General features: G+C 46.1%; 1 long non-coding RNA gene across 1 annotated transcript; it reads left to right on the top strand.

Annotated features, from left to right (window-relative positions):
* Nucleotides 1-1,390: 1,390 nt before the first annotated feature.
* Nucleotides 1,391-9,958, top strand: LOC135377078 (uncharacterized). Its single transcript, XR_010418010.1, has 4 exons — nucleotides 1,391-1,548; nucleotides 3,271-3,324; nucleotides 4,419-4,464; nucleotides 9,869-9,958. It is a non-coding gene; the product is annotated as an uncharacterized LOC135377078 (long non-coding RNA).
* The last annotated feature ends 33 nt before the right edge of the window (nucleotides 9,959-9,991 follow it).

Genomic DNA, 9,991 nt, shown 5'->3' with positions numbered 1-9,991 from the left:
GGTTTAAAGGAAACAGGAATGCGGAGAAATGTGAAAAAAAAGGAGATGATGGTTAAGCGCGTTTTCTGTGACAAATACTATTTTTTTTCAATAGTACAATACTATACTATTATTTACATAAATGCAAGAGTGAAATTCATGTGGAATGATAGTGTGGTGTTGTAACATCGTATAGTGATGTTGTCCACGTATTTACGAAGGACTCCTCTCGGTGGCACATTCCTCAGTCATGCAAGAAAGGATTACCCTTGGAGCGTGCGTGTGCTTCATTGATTCGGGTGGAGGGTGCGATCCGGGCGGGGGGGGGGGGGGGGGGAGGGGGATCCTGTGGATTTTGCTTTAATTCAGGATTTCCACAAAGACGGAGTGATAATCATTTTGGAGTGATGTCATGAACTGACGTGGTTGATGTTTGTAATGAATAAGAGAGGACACTGTGAAGGCCTTCTAGTGCAGCACATTCCTCAGACGTACAAGCAGCACACAATATGGGTCCAATAATGTGCTAGCATTGGTAATACGAGTCCAAAAGGGGACCTGTTTTGCCATGATTTTCCCAATATCATCTGTATCCGTCGGAAATATAGGGCTCATAGTGCAAAGTGTCAGCCAATATTTGGAAAAATCTTGGTAATCCGCGTTGTTTTACATATCGGTGCCTGTTATGATAACATCGTAGATGCAAGTTGCACATCATACTAGCAGAAGTATTGATAATATGTGTGTGTGTGTGTGTGTGTGTGTCCATTTTGAATCGCTCAATGACACGCCGAATGTGCTGAATCAACGCCCTCGTTGCACCTGCCCTGCATGGAGTTGACCAAGATAAAACGAAGAATAAAATCCTTCCTGAACTTTAGAGAATACGTGAGCACCCCAGAAAAACGTGCTACGCGAAAGACATTTGCAAAAAAAAAAAAAAAAAGGAAAAGAAAAAAAAGTGCACATCAACACCTCACATATCCAGACGGGAACAATCACAGTCGTACTTTCTTGTGTTTTTATTTACTCGTAGAATACGAACACAACTTGCCTTCATTCACATAACGAAAATGCACATTGTCCTGTAGGCCCAACGACAATTTGCGGAACGCTTTGTTGCTTCATACTTGCGATACACTATCGCTTCATACCTGTCGCTAAGAAAACACCTCCTTTCACATGCGACTTTTATGCCCTAGTTTTCAAAAGCGTGCGTCTATGAAAAGACGTTCTTTTTTCAAAAGGTGAAAGAAATAGCTCACAGAACTGCGAAAAAGAAGGAGCAATGCGAATGAGTATAACGACCTGCAGTCGCACAATGGTCCGTATTCCTAGGTATTCCTAGAAAGTATTCTTTTTGTTATTGCAACGTTTTCGTGCATATCTGCTGCTTGTCCTCCGAGAACATAAACGCTTTCCGTTCGTTTTATGATCGTAGAGTTTCACTAAACTCTTGGAGAAACTCCTATTGTTGACTGGTGTAAAATATTCCAAGGCAGAACGTGTACTGGCAGCCAGTTCAATCATCAACGTTTGAATCATCCTCTTGGACAGTTAGGTCACTAGGTAAGTTTCTGCTCAATAATATTTTCCTCCAGCGCAGTGCTCACACGCAAGCCAGCTAGTGTGACACTGACGTGGCGCAGGTATACAGTCTCCTTGAGATAGAGTAGTTATGAGGAGAACGAGACTAAATGCCCATGGAGTCCTTGTCCAGGAACAGCTCAACCTTACAGATAAGGATACGGCACCGTAATAGCAATATATATTGTGTGCACTGATACTGTATGCATCAGATATTACGGTGCATTACTGTATGCACCATGATAGCAATATAGTAGTGTATGCATTTATTGAATATTCAGTGCACAATGTCTGTACAAGTGTGCACAGTGTCTGTGCAGAAGTCTGTGCACAATGTCTGTACAGGCCTTCCCCGTCCTGCAGGCACATTGCCATACATGTCACAACCGTGTGTTCTACCTTGCAGCCATTGTTGTGCTAGACGCTTATGGTACAAGAAGTACATTCAGGTTGCGAAATACCCATACCTTGAAGAACACTGTTTTTCTACTGGGCACTCGGCTGATTACACGCATCGCATTGAAATACCAGATAGATTGCTTGTTATTGAAGCAGGGGTTGCTGTGCGACAGCACTTGAATTGCTGAAACAGCAATTCAAAAGTCGGCTTAGAGTAGACATGCGAGTGCAGCCCACAGAACAACAGTCCACAAGACGGAGACAAAAGAAGCAACAGAAAAATTGCTGATCCGCACAATCTAAACATTGAATTTTCGTGCGTCTGCTCAGCTGTATGTCATCGTTCAGGCTAAGCCAGCTCTACGAGACAAAACAAACCTAAGTCGTTTGAGGCCAAGCAGCGTTCGGCATTATATCGCTCTGTCTCCTGATTGCTGAGGACGAATGGCGCACGTGCAGTGTTACAGGATAGGCCCCCGTTCTTAGCAATTACAGGAGGAAGGATTGAAGGATGATATCATTTTACGTTTCAAAGCGTGTTATGCTGTGAAATTCTGCTTTTAGCCGACCGCTAATGCCAATGGATGCGTGGAATTAGAAACGCAACGTCTCCTCCATCTCACCCACAGGGAAAGACAGAGCTTCACTGCACGACACCGTCCTAGACAATATTATTTCCGAACATACCGTTCTCCGTCTAATTTTACGCAAAGAAAGTGGGAAGCGAAATTCCAAAGCGCAAAATTCCAGCGCTACCAAATGGTAGCGCTCTCAGTGTGTACAGCGGTGTGCCTACAAAGATATATCCGTATTCAGAGAAAGTCTTTCTTTGAAGTGTAGCATTTTAGTACATACCAACTGCTTGTGACCAAGAATATACGACCGTTATGGACCTGAATGCGCGTATGCACCAACCGGCCCCGTACATCTGGCACAAGAGCTTTCCTGGAACTGTATTAGTCGTGACAGGTTTCGAAACTGAGGTGCTTCCTCTCGGTTATTCTTGGACGTTGTGAGGCAAAATTTGACGCCGTTCCCTATTACGGTGGTCCAGGACCAATGTTTCATGTTACGAACAACGCGCCTACGCATAAGCACGTATGTCCTTCGGAAAGAGAAAGGCACTAAGCAGTATCTGTGTTTAGATGAAGAATAATGTAGCGCCTAACCACATGGCATATACTCTCAGTATTCTGGTGTAAAGCTGAAGCAAAGAGTTCGTTGTAATCTTTCTCTGAAGATTTGAAAGGCCAGGTTGACGTTCTCTCTGCTAACCCGCCGACATATCGGTGTCTCTCTTTGCAGAAGAAGTCAGCATGAATCCCTTGATCTCCGCATTCCTGCTTGTAGTCCTCGCAGGTACGTGACCCGTCATGTATGCATTGTTTTGGAGAACAGCATTTTTCTGCTGTCTTCATAGGTCATGGTAGTGTGTTGACTTGGCCCGAATGGTAAGAAGATTAGCTCGTATAAGATGGCATAAAGACGGGCAAGCTGGTGGACGAAATGCATTGCAGATGAAGCATGACCTTCGGCAAACTAGAAGGGACAAAGTACAAACGCCAAGCTGCGCATATTTGCGTTTTGTACCTGGTGGTCGGTTAAGCTTAGGCTTCATCTTCAATGGATAAACCCTGATTTTCCGTGCTGTTGCTGTTCAGAAAGCCCACCAGAATATGAAGAAGGGATAAGGGACAGGCTAGCTGGAGGGGCAAGTACAGATAATAACCAGGGACGCAGTCAGGAAAATGTTTTTTTTTTAAGCTTTCCTTCTTTGCCCGCTCACGCCGTTTCAATATGTTCATGGTAAGCGTGGTAGGGTAGTGTGAAATACATGCCTATGTTGGAGCCGCGGTACGGAACGGAGATTTCCTTACCAATAGCCTCACAGCACGACTGCAGGACGCCAACTGCAACAAAAATCTGGAACGGGGCTAGAAGCGAATATCATCTGGTCCTCAATCCTTTCGCTCTTTGCGATTCAACCAGGCTTCCCTGGTGCGGTCTGGGGCTCAGCAAGAGCTTGCAGGTGCCTGTCACGGGCTCGGTCGGGGCGATACTGAGTAAGGTCTGGAGTTCCGTGCTAACCAAGATTCGGACCCAGCGGGTGAAGCGGGTTAGGGGCAGGATACACTGCTTCCGTTTACGATCGGCACGTCTTGGCCGATCACTAAAATTCTCTAATACCCTCGGGACTTCCGAGGATGGGCGTATATGATTTGTCTGGAAGGACATGATAGTCGGAGACGTGTGCTGGATACCGGGAAACATGATACGCTTTGGATGAGATTCTCACACTTATAACCTAAACATAAACGAATACGTAATAGATAGATGTATTACGTATGGGGTGAGCATTTATGTGACAGAAAATATTCCGAAAGAAGAAGTTTGAGGTCCAGCCAGTTCCATAGTATACAGCTTTCCCAAGATCGTCTGTCGCTCGTTTCCAGGGATTCCTGCTTCCTATGGGGAACTCGACGACGAGCCTACGTTTGTGTAAGTATCTTTAAGTGGCATCGTGGAGACCACGAATGTGGAGACACGGCCCTCGACAAACACGTCCGCAGCTGACAAAAAGACTACATCAATATCGTAGCAGTGGGGGTGACGCCCTGCTTTGTCTTCCTTGTACATGTCCAGTTTGCATGTCACATTCCTTGTTTTGCTTTATTCGTCGTTTCAAGGTGAAGGGTTTAATGTGTTTCTTCTTGTTTAATGGGTACCTGCGGCGGCATACTGGCTAAATAATGAAAACGAATAAACAAAATAAATCAAAATAAATAAAACGAAAACAGAAGAAATACAATATTGTGCATAACTTCACAATCTTCCGAATAGCTTGTGTCCCTGATGAAAGGAAAGCGCAATAGCACGGAAATCTGGTTGTATGATAGGGCCTATAATTAGTCACCTTAAATGCTTCGGTCTTTGCGTGTCCCTTGCCTATAGCCAAAGAGTTCTAATCTGTTTGAAATATCCCACATTGTTAGCACGCTTTGCGCGATGTATGGAACGTCGGCCTGGACGGTAATAACGTGCGCTATGCATTGCCTGTGCCGTGAAAGGAAGCGACTACGCCTTGTCCCGAAAATAATTGTGAGTTGAATGGTAGTATTAGAGGGCCAACGCTTTATTCTTCAGTTAGAGACACAACACACAAACACGACGATACGAGTACAATAGGACAGCTAGTTAAGGGCACAGGTTTAGGACACCAGCTACGTACCACGACCTAGTAGATTGTAACGTCCATGTCGTGCGTACCCCTTCCCAGCGCCGCATTTTCGGAAGGTAGTGGTGGCGCTTCCCATCGTCCCAGTTATTGCTTCCTCAACTTCTACAATACTTTGTACTTCAGCTTGCCTTAGTATTTCTGTACAAGCCGTGGACGTTCCACGGATGTTTCATTCTGAGGTTCATTATCATCATCATTCTACGCGTTTTCATAGGAGCTATCACTGTCGTCTGCTACGGTAGTCGTACATACACTTCTGTGGGTTCACAATTCAAATTTGCATCGTCCAATCGTGGCGTGCCGATGAGTAGCGCACCTGGCGGATCGTGCGGACAGGCTCCTCATAGGGGTTGCTGATTGTGACATGGTCGTTATAATCTAGTAGGTTGTGCCACGTACATTGATCGTTAGCAACCACGCCGTATCGTGGCGCTGCGCTACATTATTCGTGTAGCAACCCGCCCTTGTATTGAACAGTCCTATCGCGAAAGTCTGTAACGGTCAGTGCTCGCTCATGTAAAAACAAAAGACAGGGTGCGTTTGACAACGTCTCTACTATTCTAGTTGTCCTAAACATGGCATCCTGAGTAACAGTTGTCTGCTTGTAACTGAACCTCTGAAAGCTGTCATACCTGTGGCAAATTAGACAGTATGCATGATGTGCAGCAACGTCCTGTTTGTGGTAGCATGCGGTGGTCCCATCCTGAGAGGAGTTATTGCCATAGCTCACTCGAAGCGGCACTGAAGCCTGGATGCTGGAAGGCGTACTCCTAATTTATATGTATAATCTTGGTTCCGTACATCCGGGCGTCGAAAAGGATACCGCGCCGTAGAGATCGCCACGTTCGTTTTTTTTTTTTCTTTTTTGCGCGCTAATTGCAAGATCGTGTTGCAACTCGCTTGCAGAGGTTTTATTACGTATCCTGCGCCACTTAAATTGGCATAAATTTCTGTCGCTATACCTGTGAATCGATCGTTTGCACAACAGTTGATATCCTACGCTTGCCAAGCGAGTCAGAATGATCCTTCGACGACAGCACGAAACGCGTGGAACGTTGATGCAGCGTCAGAACGTCGCGAGCACGCATGTCGCCCTGCACGCTCGGCGTAAAGACGCCCACGGGACGTACACCCGAGACCCATGGGACGCGGACAGAGGGGGAAACGCGCACTAATGTTGCCATATTGGTCGACCACAAGTGTGTGTTGGAATGTGTAAAAACTACAAACTGCAGAGTACACATAGGGAAAATGCAATAACAGGGGGCTGAAAAGCTAAAGAGGGGGATTGAAGAGCTGCGCGACGCGTTTCGTTTGAGCAGCAAACTCTTCGTCAGGCATCAGGGCATTGGGGGCGTAACGTATACAGGGTGTTTTTTTTTTAGATAGATTTTTAATAAAAAAAGCTATAAGGGCTATAGACATCCTGCTTTCACTTCTATCATCTCGGGGCCGGCGGGCGTTATTAGTCATCTGTTGCTCAACCGTCGAGTGACTAATTACCTAAAAATCGTTAATTAACTTTCTGATTATAAAAGTTACGAAGTTGTCCCAATGAGGACATCTGCTCCTTTCGGAGACGTGATATCGTAACCGTTTCCAGAACAAAAATTCGATCGAGAGATCGTCCGCAAAAAAAAAAAATTAATTTACACTATTAAAAAAAAGTTACACTATAAGTTACACTATCTTTTTCTTTATTTTGTCATTGCGCACCTTCGAAGACGCTTCTTTCCTTCACCCCCAATGTGAGAGTGTGGTAGAGCACACTATCGCATCTTGCGTCCTGGAAAAAGGTTAAAAGAAAACAGAAAATGCAACCCAAGAGCAGTTCCGGTAGAGTCACCCGATACATTTGTTTTTGTTTTGTTTCCACAAGTTCAAGCTCATCTTCGACGCATAAGGCGGCACTCTGCTTCTTCACCCTCTCACACTGAAGGCGAAAGAAAGACGGGTCTCTGAAGATGCGCAATGAACAAAATAAATAAAGAAAAAAGATGTTCCCGGATTCTTTGAGGACGATCTATTTAACAGAATTTTGTTCAGAAAACGGCTGCGATATCACACAACCGAAGAGAACAGACGTTCTCATTGGAACAAATTCGCAGCTTTTATAATTAAAAAGTTAATTAACGGTTTTTAGGTTATTAGTCATTAGGCGGTTGAGCAACACGTGGCCAAGAGCGCCCGCCGGCCCAGAGATGATAGAAGTGAAAACCAGATGTCTATAGCCCTTATAGTTTTTAATGAAAAATCTCTACCGAAAAAAAAAAGACACCCTGCAGAATTGGTGTGTTCCCGTACTGCTTGACGAAAAACATGGTGCTCCCAACGTCGTACAGCTCGTCAGTCCCCCCTTTTAGCTTCTCAGCCCCATTTGGTACACCTTTCCCCCTTTTATTGAAATGTTCCGAAGCTGTTGTTTTCTACGGTTCCTGCGTTCATTCGTTCCAGATATTGTAAGTAGAAAATTTAAGTAAGAAGTAAATTTAACGTGGCAAATATGGACCTCTACCCGAGAAACGTCATCATGACGTTGGCAGATAGACCGAAACCGAAACAAATCGGAGGGGGAGGGCTGGTTACACGAATGGGCACTTATTCGCTGCCTCCTATACTGAAAGAAAAGTAGGATCGAAGGTCGCGTCCCTTTCAGGGACCATAGTAATCCCCTCAAGACCATGGCTTTCGGGCGCGACCTTGTTCGCCCCCAGCTTCGACAGCGGTTCAACTATGCCAAATTGGTGGCGCTGTCGAACACTATGGCGTCAGTTGTTAACAAACAAGGAGACGTCCACTGTGCCCACAATTTGTGCGAGCTACTCATACGAAACATTTCCTGCCTTGTACGCCCATTGCTCTATCCAATCACAAAAAAAAAAAATGCGCCCGCATCCCCACGAATATATCTGTAGTCGTCATACTTTGGCGCATACTCTCCGCGCACGTTGGGAAGCCGGGTTTGACGAGATCACACGCGTCGTGAAATGTTCGGAAAAAACGCTCCACCGGCGTTTCGGCCTTGATGAGCGTATTCTTAATTCACCCTGGACTCGTCGCCCTCCCTGAACTTCAGTGAGCGCAGGAGTCAGCGCACCTCCGATTCGGGAGACACTGGGCTTCAAGTAGACACCAGCGCTCTAGTTTTGCACTTAACGAAAGCCCAAAGGATTTGCACAGCTCGGTAGGTTTATTTTGATTGCGTGTTAGCGCCGCGGAGCAACTGTGGCTGTGAGCGGCGTACAGATGTGGACACATGGAGAGAGGACAGCAGGAAGGAGTGGGGAGACAGGGGAGTGTTAGTATGAGTCCTGGGCCGACTTCAGGGGGAACTGTGCCGACATTCGTCTGGAAAGTCTTCGGAAAACCCATGGGAAAACCTCAGACAGGCGGTAGGGTACGAACCGACTACCTCCCAGTCTACAGCACGACCTTGGTTACCACCAACGAGCGGACAGCTTAGCCCACTCGACCAAGCCGCTGGTAGATCGATCTGTAGGTGTTTAGAGTCATGGTCGTTTTGAAAGCACAAAGCCTGTCGCAAAGAGGACCTCAAGGGGGATGGGGGGGGAGGGGGATCGTTTATGACTACGCCGCTTTGTCATGTAGGAGTAAGGCGACACCTTCGGGGACGCCCCTTAGCGTGCGCGCGAAATAAACGAAAATGAATGCGACTCAAACCGCGCGAGGCGACTCGCGTCAATATGCGGAAGCAATGCAGGCGAACGTCGGCTGCGTGCAGCGCTATCTCTTAGGTGAGAACAGAAACTGATGCGGCGCTTCCAATGTAATGATAGCCTCGCAAGGAACTCTTGAGGAGAGGCTCATCTGGGCGTTATGTTCAGGAGCCAGATGGCCTTCGCTCTCTTCAGGTCGTCCTGGATGCAGGGGCCACGTAAGAAGTCACATGGCTCCCATGTACTACATGAACGGCGGCGCTAATGGTACGCGCTATGAGACGTAATGGACCATTTCCATATTCGCGTCGCCCCTGGCGGCGAAATATCGAACGTCGCAGCGTCTTTCGCCCCCAATAAACATGGTGACGCTTTTCGGACTGACACGTTGCGTGGGAAAGTAGCAAGAGAAGATTGGAAGAAGAATACGGAAAGAGTGAAAGTGCATTGTACTCATTACCAGTACAAAGAGTTGTCAAATGTAGACCTCAAACGTCCGCGTAACCTTGAAACCCAATCTCCCCCAATGAACATGACAGTTGCCCGCAGGTGACTGCGCATGCCCATACGCTTACTCGGAAAAAGTCCGTACAGATGTTTTCCACTCAAAGATGGCGGATGCAAGGGCTGGGCATGCGCATACGCGTTGTCAGAAATGGTCCATTATCCTCAACATTGGCGAATATATTTTACGTTTTTCAATTATGTGAAGCATAGTGAAGTGTGAAACAGTTTCTCCTTGTACCTAGTATTCTCACTGGCCATTACAAAACTGACAAACCTAGAGTGTCTTATGGTCATCTTCCCGGAGAGCAAAAAAAATAAAATAACATAAAAACATCTACATCGGGCACACCTACAGCTGTTCCAATTATCATGAGTGAAGTGGGGTATGAGTGTAATGCTTTCCTAATATTAGTTAGAAGGAGTTCTCATAGCATTGTAAACATTTGTGTATCTTTTCCTACCGCTTTTTTTTTTCTTCCAGCCCTGCCATTTTTCCGCCAGATAGCCGTTCCGGTATGTACCTTGGACCAAACCTACTTTATCAATCCAGCCAACGTAACCTGTACCAGCGCCACTAGATGACTTAATAGAGAGTTTTAGTGTA

Source organism: Ornithodoros turicata, chromosome 1, assembly GCF_037126465.1.
Source record: "Ornithodoros turicata isolate Travis chromosome 1, ASM3712646v1, whole genome shotgun sequence".
In the NCBI taxonomy this organism is placed as follows: Eukaryota; Metazoa; Arthropoda; class Arachnida; order Ixodida; family Argasidae; genus Ornithodoros; species Ornithodoros turicata.
This window is presented reverse-complemented; position numbering and strand designations above follow the sequence as displayed.